This window comes from Chiloscyllium plagiosum, unplaced genomic scaffold (assembly GCF_037043375.1).
Source record: "Chiloscyllium plagiosum isolate Xiang-an unplaced genomic scaffold, Cpla_swu_hap1 HiC_scaffold_27, whole genome shotgun sequence".
In the NCBI taxonomy this organism is placed as follows: domain Eukaryota; kingdom Metazoa; phylum Chordata; class Chondrichthyes; order Orectolobiformes; family Hemiscylliidae; genus Chiloscyllium; species Chiloscyllium plagiosum.
Window position 1 is genome coordinate 51,965,446 of NW_028270165.1, and position 22,473 is coordinate 51,987,918.

General features: G+C 46.2%; 1 non-coding gene across 1 annotated transcript; it reads right to left on the reverse strand.

Moving 5' to 3' along the window:
* Positions 1 to 9,793: 9,793 nt before the first annotated feature.
* On the reverse strand, positions 9,794 to 9,865 carry trnaw-cca (transfer RNA tryptophan (anticodon CCA)). Its single transcript has one exon. It is a non-coding gene; the product is annotated as a tRNA-Trp (tRNA).
* Positions 9,866 to 22,473: the final 12,608 nt, after the last annotated feature.

A 22,473-nucleotide genomic window follows, 5' to 3' on the forward strand; every position in this document is an offset into this window, starting at 1 on the left:
TGCCAGCGCCACACTTTTCAACTCTGATCTCCAGCATCTCACTTTCGCCACATCTCAACATATCACTACATAAACAATGCACCTCCTTTCTGCTTTTTTTTACGTACATCAAAGGCTATACCTTTACATTGTGGCACTGCGTTTGAAAAGTGAGACACAGAGTCTGTCCCCTCCCTCGATTCACTCTTTCATTTGCTACAAATCAATAATTGAACCCCAGAATGAAAATAAAATGAAAAACGTGTTGACAAAAACACTATTATACTCACAAATTTTAGACAGAGGAAGGAATTTATAGTCTGGGGTGAGGTTTAATCTTCATTCAGTGACAAAAGATCAGCGGCTTCAGAGCTCACGGTCCAACTTCCGCATTTCGACAACGGCCGACTCTGATTGGCAGGAGGACCAGACTCCTCCGGGTCCTCCAAGGTTCTCCATTGGTCCATGGAAAGGAGCTCGTGCGCCTTTTCTGCGGACACCCAGGAGTGTTCGCAGTACTTTGATGACACCGACAGACATGCGCAGTGCTTACTGACACCGCGGAGCATGCTCAGTATGCTCTGTCACGATGCTGGTGTTACTGACAAATTTTAGAGTTAAAAATCACAAAACATCTGGTTATAGTCCAACAGGCTTATTTGGAAGCACGGGTTTTTGGAGCGCTGCTCCTTCATCAGGTGGTTGTGGAGTATAACATGGTAACACTGAATTTATGATCTTCTGATCTTACACTCCACAACCGCCTGATGAAGGAGCCACGCTCCGAAAGTTGTGTTTCTAAACAAGCCGATTGGACTGTAACCTGGTGTTGTGTGATTTTTAACTTTGTACACCCCAGTCCAACACGGGCACCTCCAGATCATGACAAATTTTAAGTCTCCAAATGCGAATACGAGAGAAAAATGCCAACGCCAATGTTTTTTTTCCCCTGTGCCTCGACGTTTTATTCCTTTTGCATTTTGTCTGGCTGCTCAACGTTCCTGCCTTTACCCAAGGGTAGAGGTATTCCAAAACTAGAGGGTACAGGTTTAGGGTGAGGAGGAAAGATTTGAAGAGATTCAAAAGACTCGGCAAAGAACATTCACCCCCTACAGGGCGAAAGTGACGACTGCAGATGCTGGAGATTAGGGTCGAGAGTGTGTGCTGGAAAAGCACAGCAGGTCAGGCAGCGTGCGAGGAGTAGGAGAATCGACGTTTCCGGCAAAACCCTTCGTCAGGAAATAGCTATGTGGAATTGCAGAGCTGCAGCATAATCGAGTGGGTCTGCATGGGATGCTGCTGGGAAGGTCGGTGTGAATGGCCTGTAGGGATGATATGATTCCACTGCCTTAGCCACGCGTATATTGAGAAATGATTGCCCCAAGTCTGCTGTGGGAGGAGTGGGTTCGTTCGTGGGACACTGATACCAGTTCTGGGGAAGGTAGGATTGTGCTGTCTCTCTCTTCACACACTGCCCCCCGTCCATTTTCTCCCCACCCACTGCCCCCTGCCCATTCTCTCTCCTCACACTGCACCCCCATTCTCTCCCCATAACCCTCTGAACACCAGTCCTTCTCTACCCCCCAACTTCTGTCCCCCTCTCCATTTCTCTCCCTTCTCCACCCCCACCAGCGCCCCTCCCCCTCGTTTCTGGCGCCTGAGCCCTCTTTGATCGCTGTATCAAGCCCTTTTAAGGAGAGAGAGAGAATAGGTGGTGACGATTCTACCTGGGAAACAGGGTGTGCGAGAAATGACTGTTTTTTAAAATTGAGAATAGCTAAAATCGTATATTCAGAAACGTTGTTAAAGTCTGGAAGAATGTTCTTTTAAAAAAAAAACAAGCTGTAGAAACCTTTCTGAAACTTGCATTGATATATGCACAGTTAGGCCACAACCAAGGACAGGCTGTAGGAGTGAATGAGTGAATAAAAGACAAGTCCCACCTTGCCCATGAGGAGAAAGTGAGAACTGCAGATGCTGGAGATCAGAGTCGAGAGTGTGGTGTTGAAAAAGCACAGCAGGTCAGGCAGCATCCAAGGAGCAGGAGAATCAACGTTTCAGACATAAGCCCTTCACCTTGCCCTCTCCAGTGTGTGTTGTGAAACTGCTTAACTGCTTAATCATTTCTAGTGGCCGAGCAGAGGCTGATAACAAGTTTGGAACACACGAGAATGACCTCAGCTGAAACCTTGGATTCATGTCTCACTGCAGGAGACCCAGCTACACAATACACACACAAACTCTCTCTCTCTCACACACTCAAGTACTCACACGGTCGTGCATACCCTCTCTGATAGACAGGCTCTCTCTCAGACACACATTGATACACCCCTCACACTCACATCCATGCACACACCTTCTCACACAATTATACTCCATCACACGCACACTTTACCCAGCATGCACACGCACACACACAGACGCTCTGTCTCATGCATGCACTCGCACATAGAAGTCTTTGGGATGAATTGCATTTGCAGGATTATATATTTGGAAATAGAACCAGTCTGACTCAAGACTGGGATACAGAAAGACTCTAACCTCACAGCTCTCATGCGTTGTCTGACCTGAGGTGTCACCTCCCTTTATAAAACATTAAGTTACCTGGAGAATATGACTAAAAAGAAGTTCTGGCATTTACAGATTAATGAACCGAAATCTGCAACCCATTTGAAAAGATGAAAGACTTAACAGGTTTCTTCAATATATCATTTATGTTGCATGACACTATAATCTTTTGCTATATATTCTGTGTCTTACCATCCTACTCAACAGCTACCTGATGAAGGAACAGCGCTCCAAAACCTAATGCTTCCAAATAAACCTGTTGGACTATACCCTGGTGTTTGTGTCATTTTAAAACTTTGTTTCCAGTGAATACAGCCCACACCTCCCACTGTTGCCAGTAAACTTTGCAATGCCAATGAAACAATAAACCTGCAGTCCTGAAAAATTTACAATTTCGAACAATACTAGCTACTCATTCACTGCTCCTTCTGAGACACGACATTGGAAACTCGGTGCTAGTGGCTGAAAGAAATGAGAAGCTGTTGGATCTCACAGCTTTCAATGAGAGTTTGAGCCTGGCGGTAAGTTCAGGTAACCTTTACTGCGACCCAACTTTGTTACAGCTTCAGATCTCCACATCACAAGGCGTATAAAAAGTAGCTTTTCTTTTGAAAAAAAAAGCACCTCAAGCTCAAAGTGCACACACTCACCCCCACTCCCCCCACCACACTTTCTTTATTATTGGTCAGTTGAGTTGTACCTTTGTAACTGGATCCTTTGTACAGCCGGGTAAAGCATGCAGCTGGGACGACTGAGTTTATCCTTTCCCGCAACGGCAGTTTCCATCACTGAAAAGGACATGAGTGAATCAGATGGGTTTTTGCCCTCTGAAAATGGTTTCATCCTGAGATTCTGAAGTTCAGATTACTGACCGAATCCCAATTCTGCCATCTGCCGCGACGGGATTCGAACCTGAGAGTCCCCAGAGCGGGGTTGTTAGTGGCGCTCGGCCATCGCTCCTTCCATCCCCCTGCGATGGCACGTGAACGCGCTGGTGAAGCCCTCCCGGCACTGACAGCAGGTGAATGGCCTCTCTCCGGTGTGGACCCACTGGTGCGTCAGCAGTGCAGCTGATTGAGTGAACCCCCTCCCGTACATGGGGCAGTGAATGGCTTCTCTCACTTGTGGACTCACTTGTGCGTCTCCAGATGGCTGATCCGACTGAAGCCCTTCCTGCACAACGAGCAGGCGAATGGCCTTTCCCCGCTGTGAATACGTCTGTGGATTTCCAGCAGGGATGGGGAAGGGAATCCTTTCCCTCAGTCCCCACATTTCCACAGTTTCCCCATTGGGGGAGCTTTCCTTGTGTTGGTCTGGGTTTGAAATTCCAATCAGAACGGGGACATAGTCTATCCCCACCGTGAGGGATGAGACTTTGATTCCCCCAAGCTGAGTAAATGGTTTGAAGCACTTTTCACAGTCAGCGCACTGAATCTCCCTTATTCGGTGTCTCAGTATTCTTCCTGCCGCACCAGTGTCCAAAATCTTTCAAGAAAACAAAAGCAACCATGTCTTCTTGATTGGAATGGCTGCTGATATTCAAGTCCCAATGAATCAAGTGGCTCTGTCAGAAGTTGATGTATCATTTCTTTTCAGATTTCTTTCGGCACGTCTTCCTGCAAAAAAAAATCACAAAATAAGTGATCATTGGCAGTACACTTAAACGAACATAACATAGGTGGCAGTTCCCGTAGTTTGCCAGATGCCTGCTGATCACATAATACCCAGCACACAGAAACCTGAAATCCCTCATGCAGCCAGATAGGCTTAGGTGTGTTTCGAGTAAAACATCATTCTATTCTAATCTAATCTAATCTTAAACTAAATACGTGTACATATATATATATATCAATATGCCAATCCTTTCAATGCGGCTCAGTTCCATGAGAAACGACACTTTTAATTGTGAACATGAGCAAAAAAGCAATCATTTTCCAGGGTGCAAACTGCATACGTGCCAAACTGAGGGTATACATAAGGAAAATACCTAAAAGAGAGATAGAAAGTATTTGAGCACCTTTGCAGAAACTGCTCCCTCTCTGGACTCACTCCAGTTGCTACAAGTAAACCTCCCTGTGGGCCAGACAGCCCTGCATCGGGAAGCACTGGGATGGTCAACTACGACCAGTTTACATGGAGAACACATCTCCACATTAAACAGCCTCGAGGCAAACTTCCCTTCCTTCCACTTAAAGTTCAAGACCCCTCAAAGCGAAATTCCCCAGGTAAGTTTGGAAGAATTTCTTCCAGGTGTTCACTAATCATTTCTATGAGCACTTTGTTAAAGTTTGAATATTGCGAGTTTTGAAAATTAGTGATTCTGAGCGAAATCACAGTTTGAAAAACAGAATGTGGGAATTTAGACACAGTTTATTTTTGCACATCGACGATATGTCTGTACAACAGCATATGCCACGACAGCAGTGAAGATCTTTTGACCTCATTCTCAAACGTGCCTGCCACACGCCAGATGAAAAGCTGAATACTTCTCTGGAAAAACTGCCCAGCAATGCGGGAGAATGGCACAACGCGTGCGTGTTGGGACCATAACCCAAAAGAGAAACCATTCTCTCCTATTCATTCAACGTCGTCTTTAGCAGCTTTCCCGTATCACGGCGCACTGTTGTGCACCTCGCCTTCTCATCTGCTTCCCAAAAAACTTCGACGTAAATATTTCACATTGATACACTGGCCCAATGTGCACAGTTGAGATGACACACTCGTGGAGGTCTGCGGGGTTCTCTGTACCCTATGTTGAGGAGGGCAATGCTTGTCACTGGTCACTCCGGTGTCAGAGAAAAGTTGAGAAAGAAAACGGTTTAATTTTCTGCCATTAGAGAGGGCCCGGTTCCTCGGGACAGGCAAACAGCAGCAAAGAGACAGAATGAGAAGCAGCTGTTCATAGAGTCATAGAGATGTACAGCATGGAAACAGACCCTTCGGTCCAACCCGTCCATGCCGACCAGATATCCCACCCCAATCTAGTCCCACCTGCCAGCACCCGGCCCATATCACTCCAAACCCTTCCTATTCATGTATCAATCCAAACGCCTCTTAAATGTTGCAATTGTACCAGCCTCCGCCACTTTCTCTGGCAGCTCATTCCATACACGCACCACCCTCTGCGTGAAAAAGTTGCCCCTTCGGTCTATTTTATATCTTTCCCCTCTCACCCTAAATCTATGCCCTCTAGTTCTTGACTCCCCGACCCCAGGGAAAAGACTTTGCCTATTTATCCTATCCATGCCCCTCATAATTTTGTAAACCTCCATAAAGTCACCCTTCAGCCTCCGACGTTCCAGAGAAAACAGCCCCAGCCTGTTCAATGTCAACGATACTTCACTCTGAGCAAGCCTCAGCTGGTTCAAGAGGTAGAGCGGGGGCGCAGGTGTGTCTTTGGTGTGGTTCGTTGGTCTAGGGGTATGATTCTCGTTTTGGGTCTTCGTCAACGCAGATTTGCGAGAGATCCCCGGTTCAAATCCCGGACGAGCCCGCGTTTCATGACTTGTGCAAAAGTACCTATTTAATTTTCTCAAAAAGCACCTTCGTTAAACGAGGTTGGGCTCCCTGGAGTAAGTGAGGTCTGCAGATGCTGGAGATCAGAGATGGAAATGTGTTGCTGGAAAAGCGCAGCAGGTCAGGCAGCATCGAGGGAACAGGAGAATCGACGTTTCGGGCATTAGCCCTTCTTCAGGAAATGAAGAAGGTCCTCCCTGGCGTACCAATGGGACAGAAAGCAGCGAAGTGAAATGATTGGAGATAGCGTTGAATAGGTTGACGTGAGTGGTGCGGTGTTTGAGGGATGTCAGCGATGAGGGTCGATTGGAAATTTGGGACAGCTCTCTTCGGAGAACAGAAGTTTGAAATCTGGCCCGATTGAAGCTTTCCAAATCATGCGAAGTCTAGACAGAGAAAGTAATGTAGTCAAAATGCTCCCACCCCTGAAAGGATCGGCAACGATTCGGCAGAGTTTTAAAGTCATGAGGAAAAGAACCAAAAGTGACATTAGGAAGAACGCTTTCGTACAGGGAGTGGTTGGGGTCAGTAAATCCCTAACTGACACTGACAAAGAGGCAGATTCATTAGACGCAAACGGGAATCCGGTGGTCATGTTTAAAGTAACAATGTGCAGAATTACATGGAGAAGGCAAGAGAATGATACGAATAGAGACCCACGTTCACTTACTGTGTCGACCCAGCAGAGCGAAGGTGGGCCGCATGGCGTCTGTCTGCGCTATGGCACATGATTCAGAGTGAAATCACAGTTCGACCAACAAAATGTGGGAAGTTAGAAAGAGTTGATATTTACACAGCCTCCATACGTCTGCGCAACAGCCGATAAGACGACAGCAGTGGAGAGGTTGACATCAGTCTCGAACGTGCATGCCACGCGCCAGACGAAAGGCTGAAGGGACCCGTGGGAAGCGCCGCAGTGCGTCGGAGCTGCGTGGCGCAGCCGGAGCGTGCTGGGCCCCTAACCCAGAGATTGATGAATCGAAACCCTCCTCTGTTATTGTTCAGTGTCTCCTTGAGCGACTTTCCTTTGCGATGGTACTTCGTTCAGCATCTTGCTTTTCAAACGACTTCCTGAGTGTCTAAATGTCGATATCGGCGCTCTGTTCTGTTCATTGCCATGTCATTTGCTTCCCAAAACTTCGGGTATCTGATCTCAACATATCGCATCGATACACAAGTCAAATTTACACAGTTGCGCTGGCACCCTTGTGGAGCTCTGAGTTGTCTTGTCCTGTTCTCTGTCGGTGTGTCCTGATCTCGTTTGAAACCTCCTCTCACGTGGCAATGAACCGGTGAAGTTGAAACACATGACTTGCTGTTTTAGTCCATTTCCTGCAGTAAAGAAACCAACAGCCGTGTAATAAAAGACTTTCTGCAGGATTGCTGTGTCAAGACAAATTCTGAACACCAAGCAGGCTGCACAAAAATGCACTCATATCAATTTACCTGAGGGAAGAGTCTCCAGTGTCCATTTCTCTCTGTCCCGGCAGCACAGCATCTTTCTATCTCTCCGTTAACAAGACTTTTGGAACAAGTTCAAAGTTGCCCATTTCCTACGCATGACTGTAACTGACTTATCCTGCCTCACGTAATAGTGTGAGACAGCAGAAGAGTGAATGGGCTCTGCCTTCCACCAGCACAGCTTGCAAGTAGAAACGAAATGGTTCAATTATCCACCAGTGGAGACAACCCGGTCCCTGGGGACGGGACAAACAGCAGCGTCTTGGGAGCAGGGAGACTGATTGAGAAGCAGATGTTCTTGAAACACTTCCCTACTTGCAATTCTGGGAGCAATGCACAATGTATTTCGTACTGAGCAGGTCTCACCTGCTTCCGGAGGTGGCTGCACCCATGGCTGGTGGCTCGTTAGTCTGGGGTAAGAATCTAGCTTTGGGTCTTCGAGCATATGCAAAAATGGCCGATGAATTTTCTCAAAAAGCCGCTTTATTAAATAAGATCGGACTGCCTGAATTAGGGACGGCGCAGAGCTGCCATTGCAGTGAACACGGCGAAGGGAAACACTTGTTCAAAGTGAGAACAAGTATTGCAGAGTTTTCGCCCGCGCAATCCCAGTCTGAATGAATCCTCCACCTGTCTTCCGCTCAATTCTGAGGGTGATACTTCAGGAAGCGGGGAAGTGAAGTGATTGCAGACGGCGCTGAACAGGTTAACGTGAATGGTACCGTCCTGAGGAATGTCAGCAATGAAGGGAGATTGGAAAATTTGGGGCAGCTCTCTTTGGAGAACAGAGGGCTGAAAGCTGGTCTGATTGAAGTTTTCCACGTCATGAGGGTTTTAGACAGAGGAAATAATGCAGTGAAAATGCTCCCAGGCCTGAAAAGATGGAGAACGATTTGGCAGAGATTTAAAGTCATCAGGAAAATAAGTAAAAGTGACATTAGGAAGAACGTTTTCGCACAGGGAGTGGGGTCAGTAAGTCGCTGTCTGACAGTGACAAAGAGGTAGATTCAATGGACACAAACGGGAGTTCGGTGGGGCATGTTCAATATAACAATGTGCAGATTTACAGGGAGAAGGCGACAGAATGAGACACTTATTTACATATTGTGTTGAGCCAGCAGAGCTAAGGTGGGCTGCGTAGCCTCAGTCTGCGCTGTCCCACATTTCGTGATTCTGAGTGAAATCGGAGTTGGACCAACAGAACGTAGGAAATTTGACAACGGGTATATTCTGCCCACCAGGATACTCCATCACAGCAATGAAGGTGTTTTTACATCATTCTCGAAGGTACATGACACAATGCAGATTCAAAACCGAGTATTCCTTTGAATCACTGAGTAGTTTGTTTACAGTTATTCAGTTGAGGTGAGCGGAGTTGCGCATTGGGAGCCACTCCAGTTGATAGGTCGAAGCCGTTTTCTCCTGTGTGATAGTCCCACCAGCACTCCAATTTGCTGTGCTTCCAGTCAGTAGATGCAGATTACTATCCCATACTGACACACGGGCCACGATGACCCAGCTATGGTGACAAGCTTGTGAAGGGCTGAGTGCTCTTCTCCTGTTCTCTGTCTGGCTGCTATGATCCGAATCATCAAACCTCTCTTCTCCGAGATAGGAATAAACTGGTGAAGGTGAAACACATCAGTTGCGGTGTGTCCCATGCGCAGGAGGCCCTGCAGTAATTCCCCACGCTGTTTCACACAGCAGCATCCTCTCGGTGAATTACGCTTGGCAAAAAAATCGATTGAACCAAATCAGTGTCCGCCACTGGATTTTACTGACACCGTTTATAAAATTCAGGTTCACCGTTAATGTGGAGAGAGGCCGTCAGACTGTAGTTTCCGCTCCTTCTGTTGAATAAAGATAATTTTAACTGTGTCCAGTGAGAGGAAAGGATTTGCTGTTGGTGGGAAACATTTCTATCTGAACTCGCTATCACTCTCCTGATAGATTGAAACATAAAGCTGGGAGTCTCTGGATAATGTTGTAAAAATATCGGTATTACGTTAATTCACACCTCGCTGTAACCAACTAAACGAAGCGGCTGCCCAGAGGGAGACGGCTGTGTTTAAATCCGGTGATGAACTGGGGGAGCTGAGCATTTACCCAGACAATGGGCACACCACCTCCCTGACACAGTGTTCACAAATCAAACAGACAGCAAAGCTTCACGTGTGATCGAAAATTTCCGTGAAGAAGATTTGGCTCAACAGATATCCGGAGTGAACGTTCTCCTTTCTTGATTTGAAATGTAAGAAGTTGACGACAGTGAGCCTGACGTGATTCGAACACGCAACCTTCTGATCTGGAGTCAGACGCGCTACCGTTGCGCCACAAACTCACGGATTACCCGGAACCTCTCTTCATACTTAAGGGAAGTGATCGCACTGCAATGATTTTACGTTATGAGTAACAACGGAGATCAACAGTTCATGTGTGTTTTGTCTCTGCCCCCTCTCCTTCTGTCTCTCGAAGTAATTTCCAACTCTACCTCAATAAAAAAGGTTAAAGAACTGTGGATGCTGTATATCTGAAACAAAAAACAGGAGTTGCCGGAGACCCTTCCACAGAACTGATGGTGATTGGGAAAACGTTGGTTTATATGCAGAAGATATTGTGGGAGGAAGGCGGATGCAGTAAATGATAGATCAGGACAGAGCCCAAAGCGAGGGAAGAACTGTGGACAGGAAAGGGAGTTGATAACGATCTGCGTGGGAGGGTGAATGGAGACTGTTCGTGGCTAAGAATAGGTAGCGTGTAATGACAGACTATGTGATAACAAGACTTGGTGTGTGTGGAAGGGACGAGGATACTATGGATTTCAGGCCCGAGAATTATTGAATTCGATATTGGGATCAGAGGGATGTATGCTCCCCAAGTGTAATATTCGGTGCTCTTCGTTCTGCTGGTGCTGAGCTTCGCTGGAACACTACAGCAAACCTGAGACAGAGATGTTGGCCAGGGAACAGGGTGGGGTGTGGAATTGGCAGGCAACTGGAAGCTCAGGGTCTTTTTTGCAGGTAGAACGTAGATGTTCTGTGCAGCAGTCGCCCAGCTTATGCTGCGTTTTCCCCAATGTAGATGAGACCACATTATGAGCAGCAACTGCAGTCGACTGGGTTGTGGGAAGTGCAGGTAAAGTGCTGCTTCATCTGGAAGGTAAGTTTGGACCCTTGGATAGTGCAGAGGGAGCAGGTAAATGGGCTGGTGTCACACATTCGGCAGTTGCAGGGGAAAGTGCCGTTGGACTATTGGGGTGGGAATGGGGTTCGGCTTGGTGGGAATGAAGGAAGAGTGGACCCAAGGTATAACTCCTGCCCATTTACCTATCTGCCAAATAGAGGAATTTGTTAAGTGTGTACAAGGACATTTTCTAATTCACAATGTGGATGTACATACTGGCGAGGGTGCAAAACCTAAGGGCCAGCAACCATAATTCTATTAACTTTAGAACAGTGATTGAAAATAATATATCAGATCTAAAAGTTGAAGTTCTAAATTGGAGGAAGACTCAGGTATTAGGCAAGATCTTTCAAAAGCTGATTGGGGGCAGATGTTCGCAGGTTAAAGGACTGCTGGAAAATGGGAAGCATTCAAATATGAGATAACAAGAGTCCAGACACAGTATATTCCTGATTCGGAGGTGCCGGTGTTGGACTGGGGAGCACAAAGTTAAAAAATCACACCACACCAGGTTATAGTCCAACAGGTTTACTTGGAAGCACACTAGCTTTCGGAGCGACGCTCCTTCATCAGGTGACTGTCTGACATAGAGTATATTCCTGTTCGGGTGAAAGGAAAGGCTGGTCGGTTGGGGAATGCTGGATGACTGGAGAAAATGAGATTTTGGTTAAGATAAAGAAGGATGTATATATCAGGTATCGGCAGAGAGATCGAGTGAATCCTTAGAGTATAAAGGCAGTACGAGCATACTTAAGAGGGAAATCATGAGGGCAAAAAAGGGGACATGAGATAGCTTTGGCAAATGGAGTCATGGATAACCCAAAGGGTTTTTATAAATACATTAAAGACAAAAGGATAACAAGGGAGAGAATAGGGCCCCTCAAAGATCTGCAAGGCGGCCTTTGTGTGGAGCTGCAGTAGATGGGGGGCGGGGGTCGGGGGGGGGGGGGGGTGGGGGGGGGGTCGAGATACTGAACGGATATTGTGCATCAGTGTTTACTGTGGAGAAGGGCATGGAAGATATAGAATGTGAGAAAGTAGATGGTGACATGTTGATCAAAATATTACAGATGAGAAATTGCTGGATATCTTGATATGCATAAAAGTGGATAAATCCCAAGGACCTGATCAGGCGTACCCTAGAACTCTGTGGGAAACTGGGGAAGTGATTGCTGGGCCTCTTACTGAGATATTTGTATCATCAATAGTCACAGGTGAGGTGCCGGAAGGCTAGAGAGTGGCTAATGTGGTGCCACTATTTAAGAAAGGTGGTAAGGAAAAGCCAGGGAACTATAGACCAGTGAACCTGACATCCGTGATGGGCAAGGTTTTGGAGAGAATCCTAAGAGACAGGATTTACATGTATTTGGAAAGGCAAGAATTGATTAAGGATAGTCAGCATGGCTTTATGCCTGGGAAATCATGTCTTATGAACATGATTGGGTTTTTTGAAGAAGTAACAAAGTGGATTGATGAGGGCAGAGCGATGGATGTGATCTATATGGACTTCAGGAAGGCGATCATCAAGGTTCCTCATGGGAGACTGGTGAGCAAGGTTTAATCTCACGGCATGCAGGGACAACTAGCCATTTGGCTACAGAACTGGCTAGAAGGCGGAGGGTTGCTTTTCAGACTGAAGGCCTGTGACCAATGGTGTGTCACAAGGATTGATGCTGGGTCCGCTACTTTTTGTCATTTATATAAATGATTTGTATGTAAATGGAGGAGGTATAGTTAGCAAGTTTGTAGATGACACCAAAATTGGAGGTGTAGTGGACAGTAAAGAAGGTTACCTCAGATCACAACGGGACATTGATCAGATGGGCCAATGGGCTGAGGAATGGCAGTTGGAGGTTAATGTAGATAAATATGAGGTGCTGCATTTTGGAAAATCAAATCAGAGCGTGACTTTTACACTTAATGGTAAGTTCCTTGGAAGTGTTGCTGAACAAAGAGACCTTGGAGTTCAGGTTGATAGTTCCTCAAAAGTAGAGACGCAGGCAGATTGGATAGTAAAGAAGGCGTTTGGTGTGCTTTCCTTTGTTGGTCAGAGCATCGAGGATAGATGTTGGGAGCTCATGTTGCCACTGTACAGAACATTGGTCAGGCCACGTTTGGAATATTGCATGTAATTTTGGTCTGCTTCCTATCGGAAAGATGTTGTGAAACTAGAAAAGGTGCAGAAAAGATTTACAGGGATGTTGCCAGGGTTGGAGGTTGGAGGGTAGGAAGGTTTTTTGGGGATTTGGGCCAAGTGCTGGCAAATGGGACTAGATTAGGTTAGGATATCTGGGCTGCATGGATGAGCTGGACCGAAGGGTCTGTTTCCGTGTTGTACATCTGTGTCACTCTGTGAGACCCATGGGATTCTCTGCCCAAGAGAGCAGTTGAGACAGCTTCATGAAGTTTATTGAAGACGCAGTTGGATCGGTTTTTGCATGGTAGGGGAATTAAGGGTAGTCGGGATAATCCAGGTTGGTGGAGCTGTGATCTTAATGAATGACGGAGCAGGCTTGACCAAATGGTCTACTCCTGCTTCTGTTACTTTAAATCTGTAACACTGCGGCCGGAGATTTCCCACGGCACAAAGGAGGTTTTCTATAGTATATTTAAACCCCTTGCTTTGCTTGAACTCAAACTGCATAGACTTGGAGGAGAGAGTGGGATTTGCAAAGTGCCCTCCCCTCCACACGTGCCTTAACTGCAGGACAGCTGTCCGGCCCGCCCTCCATTGTTGACGTCACAATGCGGATGCAGCCCTGTCAGTTTCAGAGTGAAACTCCCTCCCTCTGGGCAACATCTGGGAGTAAAGCAATGTCTCCCCCTTTCCATATACCATCCTCCAGCAGCGAGGGGGAAGGGGAGGTAGGTGTGGGTGAAACACTGTTCACTTGTAGCAACTGGAGTGAATCCAGGGAGGGAGCAGACACTCCAAAGGTGCTCAAATACTTTCTATCTCTCTTAAAGCTATTTTCCTTGTGTATTCCCTCAGTTTGGCACGTATACAGTTTGCACCCTAGAAAAGGATTGCTCCTTTCCTCATGTTCACATCGAAAAGGTGAGATTCTCAAGGAACTGAGCAGCATTTAAGGGATTGGCACATTGCTCAAAAAATGGAGGTCGCCCTGGGCCTGTGGCTCGTTGGTCTAGGGGTATGATTCTCGCTTCGGGCCTTCTGGTGCGTGGGCATGCGAGAGATCCCGGGTTCCAATCCCAGACGAGCCCTTGTTTCTTACTCTGCCTTGTGCGCAAACGGCCAGTCAATACTCTCAAAAAGCAGTTTATGAACGCGGCAAGGGCAGCACTTATTCAAAGAGAATACGTGCGTTACTTCACACAGAGGTTGGTGGGCGTTTGGAACGCGTTGCCAGCAGATGTAGGAGAGGCAGGCACGGTAGATTCATTTAAAATGCGTCTGGGTAAATGCATGAGTGGGTGGGGAGTCGAGGGATTGACCGACAGATTTCGACAGTACATTTGGATCGGCTCAAGCTTGAAGGGCGTGTTCCTGGGCTGTAAACTTTCTTTGTTCTATATGGTGTATATCTGATATTGTTGACTGTTGTAAAAGTTTCTTTGTAATTATTATTCACCTTCTCATGTAGTAATGGAGTTACGTCCTTTTTTTGTCATAATTTTTTATTTAATAGGTCAGCAGGAAGTCATTCAGCAATTTTACTGCCTTCCTTTTCTCAAGCAGCCTTAACATTTCATTTTCATATCCTTGATTCAGCTCCATTTCCAGCATCTTTGTAGGCAGTTTGTTCCATGTTATTGTCACTGAAATGAAGTTTTCCTCCATGCACAGCTAAGCCGATCTGGCTGCATGAGGGTTTTCAGGTTTCTGTGGCCTGGATAATATGTGATTAGCAGACATCTCGCAATCTACAGGAATTGACACCAATGTTATGTTCATTAACTGTACTGACAGTGATCACTTGTTTTGTGATTTTTCTTTGCAAGAAGACGTGCAGAAAGAAATCTTACAGCAAATGATACATCAACTTCTGACAGAGCCACTTGATTCATTGGGACTTGAATATCAGCAGCCATTTCAATCAAGAAGGCATGTTTGCTTTTGTTTGTTTGAGAGATTTTGGACAGTCCTGTGGCAGGAAGAATACTGAGACATCGAGTGAGGGAGATTCAGTGCGCTGACTGTGAAAAGTGCTTCAAACCATTTACTCAGCTTGGAGGAATCAAAGTCTCACGCCTCAAGGTGAGAAAGACTATGTACCCGTTCTATTTGTAATTTCAATCCCAGAGCAACACAAGGAAAGCTCCCTCCAAAGGGGAAACGTTGGAAATGTGGGGTCTGTGGGAATGGATTCCCTTTCCCATCCTTGCTGGAAACCCACAGACGCATTCACAGCGGGTGAGGCCATTCACCTGCTCAGTGTGTCGGAAGGGCTTCAGTCGGATCTGCCATCTGCAGACGCATGAGTGAGTCCACAAGGGAGAGAAGCCATTCACGTGCCCCATGTGCGGGAGGGGTTTCACTCAGTCAGCTGCACTGCTGACCCACCAGCGGCTCCACCCTGGAGGGAGGCCATTAACCTGCTGTCAGTGCCGGAAGGGATTCACCTGCTCCTCCCACCTGCGGAGGCACCAGTGAGTTCACGCGCCATCACAGGGGGATTGAAGGAGCGATGGCCGAGTGCCAAGTGCTTATGCACGAAACGTCGATTCTCCTGCTCCTTGGATGCTGCCTGACCTGCTGTGCTTTTCCAACACCACACTCTCGACTCTGATCGCCAGCATCTGCATTTTTCACTTTCTCCTCGAGGGCAAGGTTGGACTTGTCTTTTATTCACTCATTCACTCCTTACAGCCTGTCCTTTGTTGTGGCCTAACTGCACATACATCAATGCAAGTTTCAGAAAGATTTGTGCAGCTTTTTTTTGAAAAAAAATAACATTCTTCCCGACTGTAACGAAGTTTCTGAATATTTGGTTTTAGTTATTCTCAATTTTAAAAATCAGCTATTTCTCACATGCCGTGTTTCCCAGATAAAGTCATCACCATCCATTCTCTCTCTTCCCTGAGAAAAACTTCATACAGCGATCAAAGAGGGCTGAGGCACGAGAAAGGACGATTGTGGGGGTGGGGGGGTGGGTGAAGGGGTCGCTGGTGGTGGCGGAGAAGGGAGGAAAATGGACAGGGGAACAGACTGGGGTTCAGAGGTTTGGGGGAGAGAATAGAGGGTGCAGTATGAGGAGAGAGAATAGGCAGGGGGCAGTGGATGGGGAGAAAATGGACAGGGGGGCAGAATGTGAAGAAAGAGACAGCACAAATGCCACCTTCTCCAGGACTCGTGTCAGTGTCCCACGAACTGGAACCCACTCCTCCCACATTTCTCAAAATACGCGTGGCTAAGGCAGTGGAACCATATCATCTCTACAGGCCATTCACACCGACCTTCCCAACAGCATCCCACTGAGACTCACTCGTTTCGGCTACAGCCCTGCAGTTCCCCATGGCTATTTCCTGACGAAGGGTTTTGCCCGAAACGTCGAGTCTACTGCTCCTCGGATGCTCCCTGACCTGCTGTGCTTTTCCAGCACCACACTCTCGACCCTAATCTCCAGCATCTGCAGTCCTCACTTTCGCCCAGTAAGGGGTGAATGTTCTATTCCTAGTCTTTTAGATCTTTTAAAATCTTTCCCCCACGCCCTAAACCTTTACCCTCTAGTTTTGGAATACCTCTTACCTAGGGAAAAGACAGAAACGTTGAGCAACCAGACAAAATGCAAAAGAAATAAAATCCTAATTTTCCAGCATTTGGACGCTTAATATTTGTCATGATCGGGAGGTGCCCGTGTTGGACTAAGGTGTACGAAGTTAAAAACCACACGACACCAGGTTACAGTCCAGTCGGCTTGTTTGGAAGCACTAGCTTTCGGAGCGCTAGTACTTCATCAGGTGGTTGTGGAATATAAGATCGTAAGATCATAAATTCTGTGTCTTACGATGTTATACTCTACAATCAGCTGATGAAGGCGCAGGGCTCCGAAAGCTAGTGCCTCCAAATAAGTCTGTTGGACTATCACCGGGTGCTTTGTGATTTTTAACTTTAAAATTTGTAACAAATTCCTGCACACTGAGCATGCTCCATGGTGTCAGCAAGCACTGCGCATACTCTTGGGTGTCCACAGAAACGGCGAGCGAGCTCCTTTCCATGGAGCAATGGAGAACCTTGGAGGACCGGAAGGAGTCTGGTCCTCCTGCCAATCAGAGCCGGCCATTGTGGAAATGCAGAGGTTGGACCATGAACTGTGAAGCTGCTGCTGTTCTCTTCTCTCTGCATAAGGTTAAACTTCACCCCAGACTGTAACTTCCTTCCTCTGTCTAACATTTGTGAGTACAACAGTGTTTCTCTCACCACTTTTTCATTCTGGGGTTCAAGAGTGAACCGAGGGAGGGGCCAGACTCTGGAAAAGTTGATCCAGGTCTGTGTGTCAACTTGCAAACACATGGAAAATGCAATATCACAATGTGAAGTTATAGCCTTTGTAGTGTGAAAAAATAGCAGAAAGGAGGTGCATTGTTTAAATGGTGATATGTTGAGATGTGACGAAAGTGAGATGCTGGAGTTCAGAGTTGAATATTGTGGCGCTGGAAAACCACAGTCGGTCAGGCAGCAACTGAGGAGGAGGAGAGTCGACGTTTCGGGCACAAGCCCTTCATCAGGAGTGATGTGTGGATAGACAAAGGGGCCTTACTGTCCTTCTACACCAGTCATTGCCAATTGTCAGAAAGTGCAGCAAGCAATGAGCAAAGCAAGTGGTATGTCAGCAAGAGGAATTGAGTTCAGAAGTGGGGATGTCTTCCTGCAGTTAGGTCGGTTATTGAATGTATTCAAGGCTGAGTTCATGTGACTTTGAAGAACAAAGAAGTTATGGGAGAAGGCAAGAAAATGGTTTTAAGACCAGTACAGAACAGTTACAGAGTCATACAGCACAGAAACAGACCATTCAATCGAACTAGTCCATGCTGACGGTGTTCTGAAACTAAACTGGTCCCACCTGCCAGTGATTGTCCCATATCCCTCCGAACCTTTCCTATTCATGTACTTATCCAAATGTCTTTTAAACATTGTAACTGTACCTGCATCCAGCAACTCCTCTGGACATTGATTCCTTACACGAACTACTCTTTATCTTTTTAAAAAAAGGTGCCCCTCATTTCTTTTTAAAATATTTATTTCTTCACCTTCAAAATTTGCTCCCTAATCTTGAAACACCCACACCAGAGAAAGAATACCTGCCGTTCACCTCATCTATACCTCTCATGATTTTATAATCCTCTCTACGGTCACCTCTCAACCTCTGATGCTCCAGTGAAAAAAGACCCAGCCTTTCCATCTAGATGCAGGTATATTTATATCCAGTTATGAACTGTTCAATACTGGTGCCAGCTGGAAAGACAAATGACCTATTCCTGCTTCCAATTCTCTCACTGTGTCCAGGACAGCAAGAGACCATATGACATTGGTGCAGAAATTAAGCCATTTAGCCCATCAGATCTGCTCCACCATTCAATCACGGCTTATACGTTTCTCAACCCCATTTTGAAATATGGATTTTGGAAAGGCAGATCAGGGCAGGATCTACACATTTAATGGGGAGTGTTGTTGAATAAACATACCTTGGATTGTTGGTTCATAGTGGAGTCGCAGGTAGGCAGGATAGCAAAGAAGGTTTTTGGTATATTTGCTTTTATAGGTCAGTGCATTTCAATACAGATGTTGGGAGGTCATGTTGCGGCTGTACAGGACATTGATTAGGCCACTTTTGGAATACTGTGTTCGGTTCTGGTTTCTCTGCTACAGGAAAAGTGTTACGAACCTTTGCAAGGATTTGGAAAAGATTTACAAGGCTCTTGCAAGAGTTGGAGGGTTTGATCTATATGGAGAGGCTGAATAGGCCGGGGCTGTTTACTCTGGATCATTGGGGGCTGAGGGATGACTTTATAGAAGTTCATAAGGAGCATGGATAGGGTGAACAGCCAAAATCTTTTCCCCAGAGTGGGGAGTCCAAAACTAGAGGGCATAGGTGTGATGTAAGAGGGGAAATATTTAAAAGGAACTTTACAGGCACCTTTCTCACACAGAGGGTGTTGTGTGTATGGAATGAGCTGCCAGAGGAAGTGGTGGAGGCTGGTTAATTAAAGCATGTTAAAAGGCATCTGGTAATAGGGAGAATTGAGAGGGATATGGGTTATGTGCTGACAAATGAGCACCATGTTAATTTGGGATATCTGTTCAGCACGGACAATTTGGACTGAAGGAAAGCAGAAGTGTCATTGTGAAGACTGGACTTTCAAAGCAGCTTTCAAAGATGTTTTGTCCTTACTGGGAGCTGAAGCTACAATGAAATCTTTCATTTGTGAGACAGCAACTGAGTGAGTGAGGACATTCAGGATATTGGTGGAAAGTGGGAATTTGTTGCAATGTGGAGTTGAAGTGATTTAAGTAAAGTGTGCTGAGCAGGGAGCCTAATGAAGGGTTAGATGAGTTTTTGTTTTAAACTGCTCATTCCTTTCAGCCTCCAACATTGTATTTCCAATGCTGTCCATCAGTGGGAGTGGTGAATCAGTAACTGGTATCGTTAGAAGCCTTATGATTTTCAGTACTGCAGGTATAGCATTGTCTCATCAGCTTTGTAAAGGCTACTGGCAGCAGCGGGAGGCGTGGGCTTGATTCACTGGAAATTATTAAGCAGTTTGATAACCTACGTACAAGAGGGCAGGGTGGGACTTGTCTTTCGATTTGCAGAAGGTGGGAAGTTCTGGTGCTGCGGTCCATGGCAAACACAACTGCGGTAAATCATAGAATCACTACAGCGTGGAAGCAGGCCATTCATCCCATCAAGTCCACACTGACCCATCCGACGAGCATGCCACCCAGACCCACCCTATCTAGTTGTTTCTGCTGGTGAGTGAGACTAGGTCACAAGATTAGGAGGAGTAGGTTTAAGACAGAGGAGAAGGAACTGCTTTTCCCGGAGAGTGGTGAACTATTGGAATTCTCTGCCCAAAGAAGCAGTAGAAGCAGCCATATTCAAGACATAGTTCGATGGGACTTTGTATGGTAGGTGAATTTAGGATAGTCAGGATAATGCAGGTATGAGGAGCTGAGACGATGGATAGATAAGCCATGATCTTAATGAATGGTGGAGTAGTTCGATGGACCAAATGACCTACTCTTGCTGCTGTTACTGTAAATGTATAAACATGCATTTTTCATGGCCAATCCGTATCAAGGCAGGTGAGCAATGTGGTGATGTGGAAATGAACATCAGAGAATGATAGAAAGGGACACGGAAAGTAAATGTCCCAGTCCAAAGATGTGCAGGTCAGGTCAAATGACCATGCTAAATTTTCCCTAGTGTTAGGTTCATTAATCAGAAAGAAATGGGTCTGGGTGGGTTACTCTTCAGGGTGTCGGTGTGGACTTGTTGGGCCGAAGGGCCTGTTTCCACACTGTAGGGAATCGAATCTAATCAATCAAAACTGGATTCTACAGAACACAAGAATTGAAACTGAAGACTGTATGGCTGAATGTGTGCTGCAATGTAACAAAACTGAATGAATTGACTGCACACATTGAAGAGAATAATTATGATCTGAGACTCCTTACAGGGACGTGGCTTCAGGATGACAAGGATTGGATCTGAATATTGAGGGGGTACGTGGCATTCAAGTTGAATAGGAAGCGAGGTAAAGGTCGAGGGTTGGCACTGCTAATCAAAGCACTAATAACATGGTACTCTGGTGTCAGCTCGGATTTCAGGTCCTGATTTCTCTGTCCTCTTCTCCCTGTTCCCACAGAGTAAGATGTTGTTTGTTCTCAGCTCAGCTGGCTTTCTGCTGAAACTTTGAGCCCCTTTTAAACCTTCCAGAGCAATAAAACATTCAGTCGATCAAGGCCCAATCCACAATGTTCTCAGCCTGACAACCATCCAGACTGAGAGAGTCATCGGAGCAGGGAATAAAACAAGAAAAATGAAACAAAATGAGACATAAATGCACATTTGGCGCTTAAAGTGTGTTCATTAGATAGTAAATCAGAATTAGGGGTCTCCCAGGATTCTTATCATCCCCTACTTGAGGAATTCTCTCTCCCTAACAATATTTACATCAACAGAAATAAAGCATCTGTTATCAAATAGACATAGAGATATACAGCACGGAAATAGACTTTTTGATGCAACACATCCATGCTGACAAGATGTCCTAAATAAATCTAGTGTCCCATTTGCCAGCATTTGGCCCATATCCCTCCAAACCTTTCCTATTCACACACCCATCCAGATGCCTTTTAAATGTTGTAATTGTACCAGCCTCCACCACTTCCTCTAGCCTATTCACCCTATCCATGCCCCTCATGATTTTATAAATGTCCATAAGATCACCCGTCAGCCTCCGACACTCCAGGGAAGCAGCCCCATCCTATTCAGGCTCTCCTTTTCCCACAAACTCTCCAACCATGGCGACATCCTTATCAATCTTTTCTGCACACTTTCAAGTTTCACAACATCGTTCCTATCCTACAGTAGGGAGACCAGAATCGAATGCAAGAATCGAAAAGTGGCCGAACCAATGTCCTGTACAGCTACAACATGACCTCCCAACGCCTGTACACAATGCATTCAATGGGCCAAATGGCCTCTTTCTGCACTGCAGCGATCTAATGATTTGATTTTGTATCAGAGTCAATTTCAGTCACTATCTCTGGTTTATGGTGTGTCAGGGTGGGATCACTGGTACCAGAATTGCATGCAATACTCCAAACGTGGCCTAACTAATGTCTTCTACAGTCGCAACATGACCTCCCGACTCCTGCACTCAATGCACTGACCAATAAAGGCAAGCATATCAAACACCTTCTTCACTATGCTGTCTATGTGCGAACTATGAACTTACCATCGAGTCATACAGCATGATCATGGACCTTTGGTCCAACCAGTCCATGCCAACCATAATCCCAAACTAAATCAGTCTCTCCTGCCTGCTGTTGGCCTGTATCCCTCCAAACCTTTCCTATTCATGTACTAAAACAAATGTCTTTTATTGTACCCGCATCCACCGCTTCCTGAGGAGGTTCATTCCACACATCAACCACCCTCTGTGTAAAATTAGTATTTGAATGGCAAGGATGAAGTTGAATTGAAATGGTTCATTAAAATAAACAGCTTCTACCAAACCCCTACAGCAGGTATGGTAGCAACTCCAACTCTAGAGTCTCTCAAATCGGTATTTCCATGGAATGGAGTGGGGAGTAAAGTGTTGGATTCACAGAGTGTTGGATTCTGAGAGTGTAAAGCTAAAATTAAACCCCGTGCTTTGCTTGAACTCAAACCGCATTGACGTGGAGGAGATCGAAAGGAGTTTGCAAAGTGTCCTCCCCTCCCCATGTGCCTCAGCTGCAGGGCAGCGCAGTGGCAATGCGTCCCCACCCCATTGTGGACGTCTCAACGTGGAGGTAGCCCTGTCAATTTCAGAGTGAAACTCTCTCCCTCTGGGCAACATCTGGGAGCAAAGCAATGTCTCCCCCTTTCCATTCCTCAACCTGGGAGGGGGAGAGAGAGAGACAGGCGTGGGGGGGGAGGGGGGGGGGGGTGGTGCGTGTGTGGGGTGGGGGTGGAGACTGTTCACTTGTAGCAACTGGAGTGACTCTATGGATTGCTCAGATGCTCTCTGTCCCTCTCAAAGGTATTTTCCTTGTGTATTCCCTCAGTTTGGCACGTATAGAGTTTGCACCCT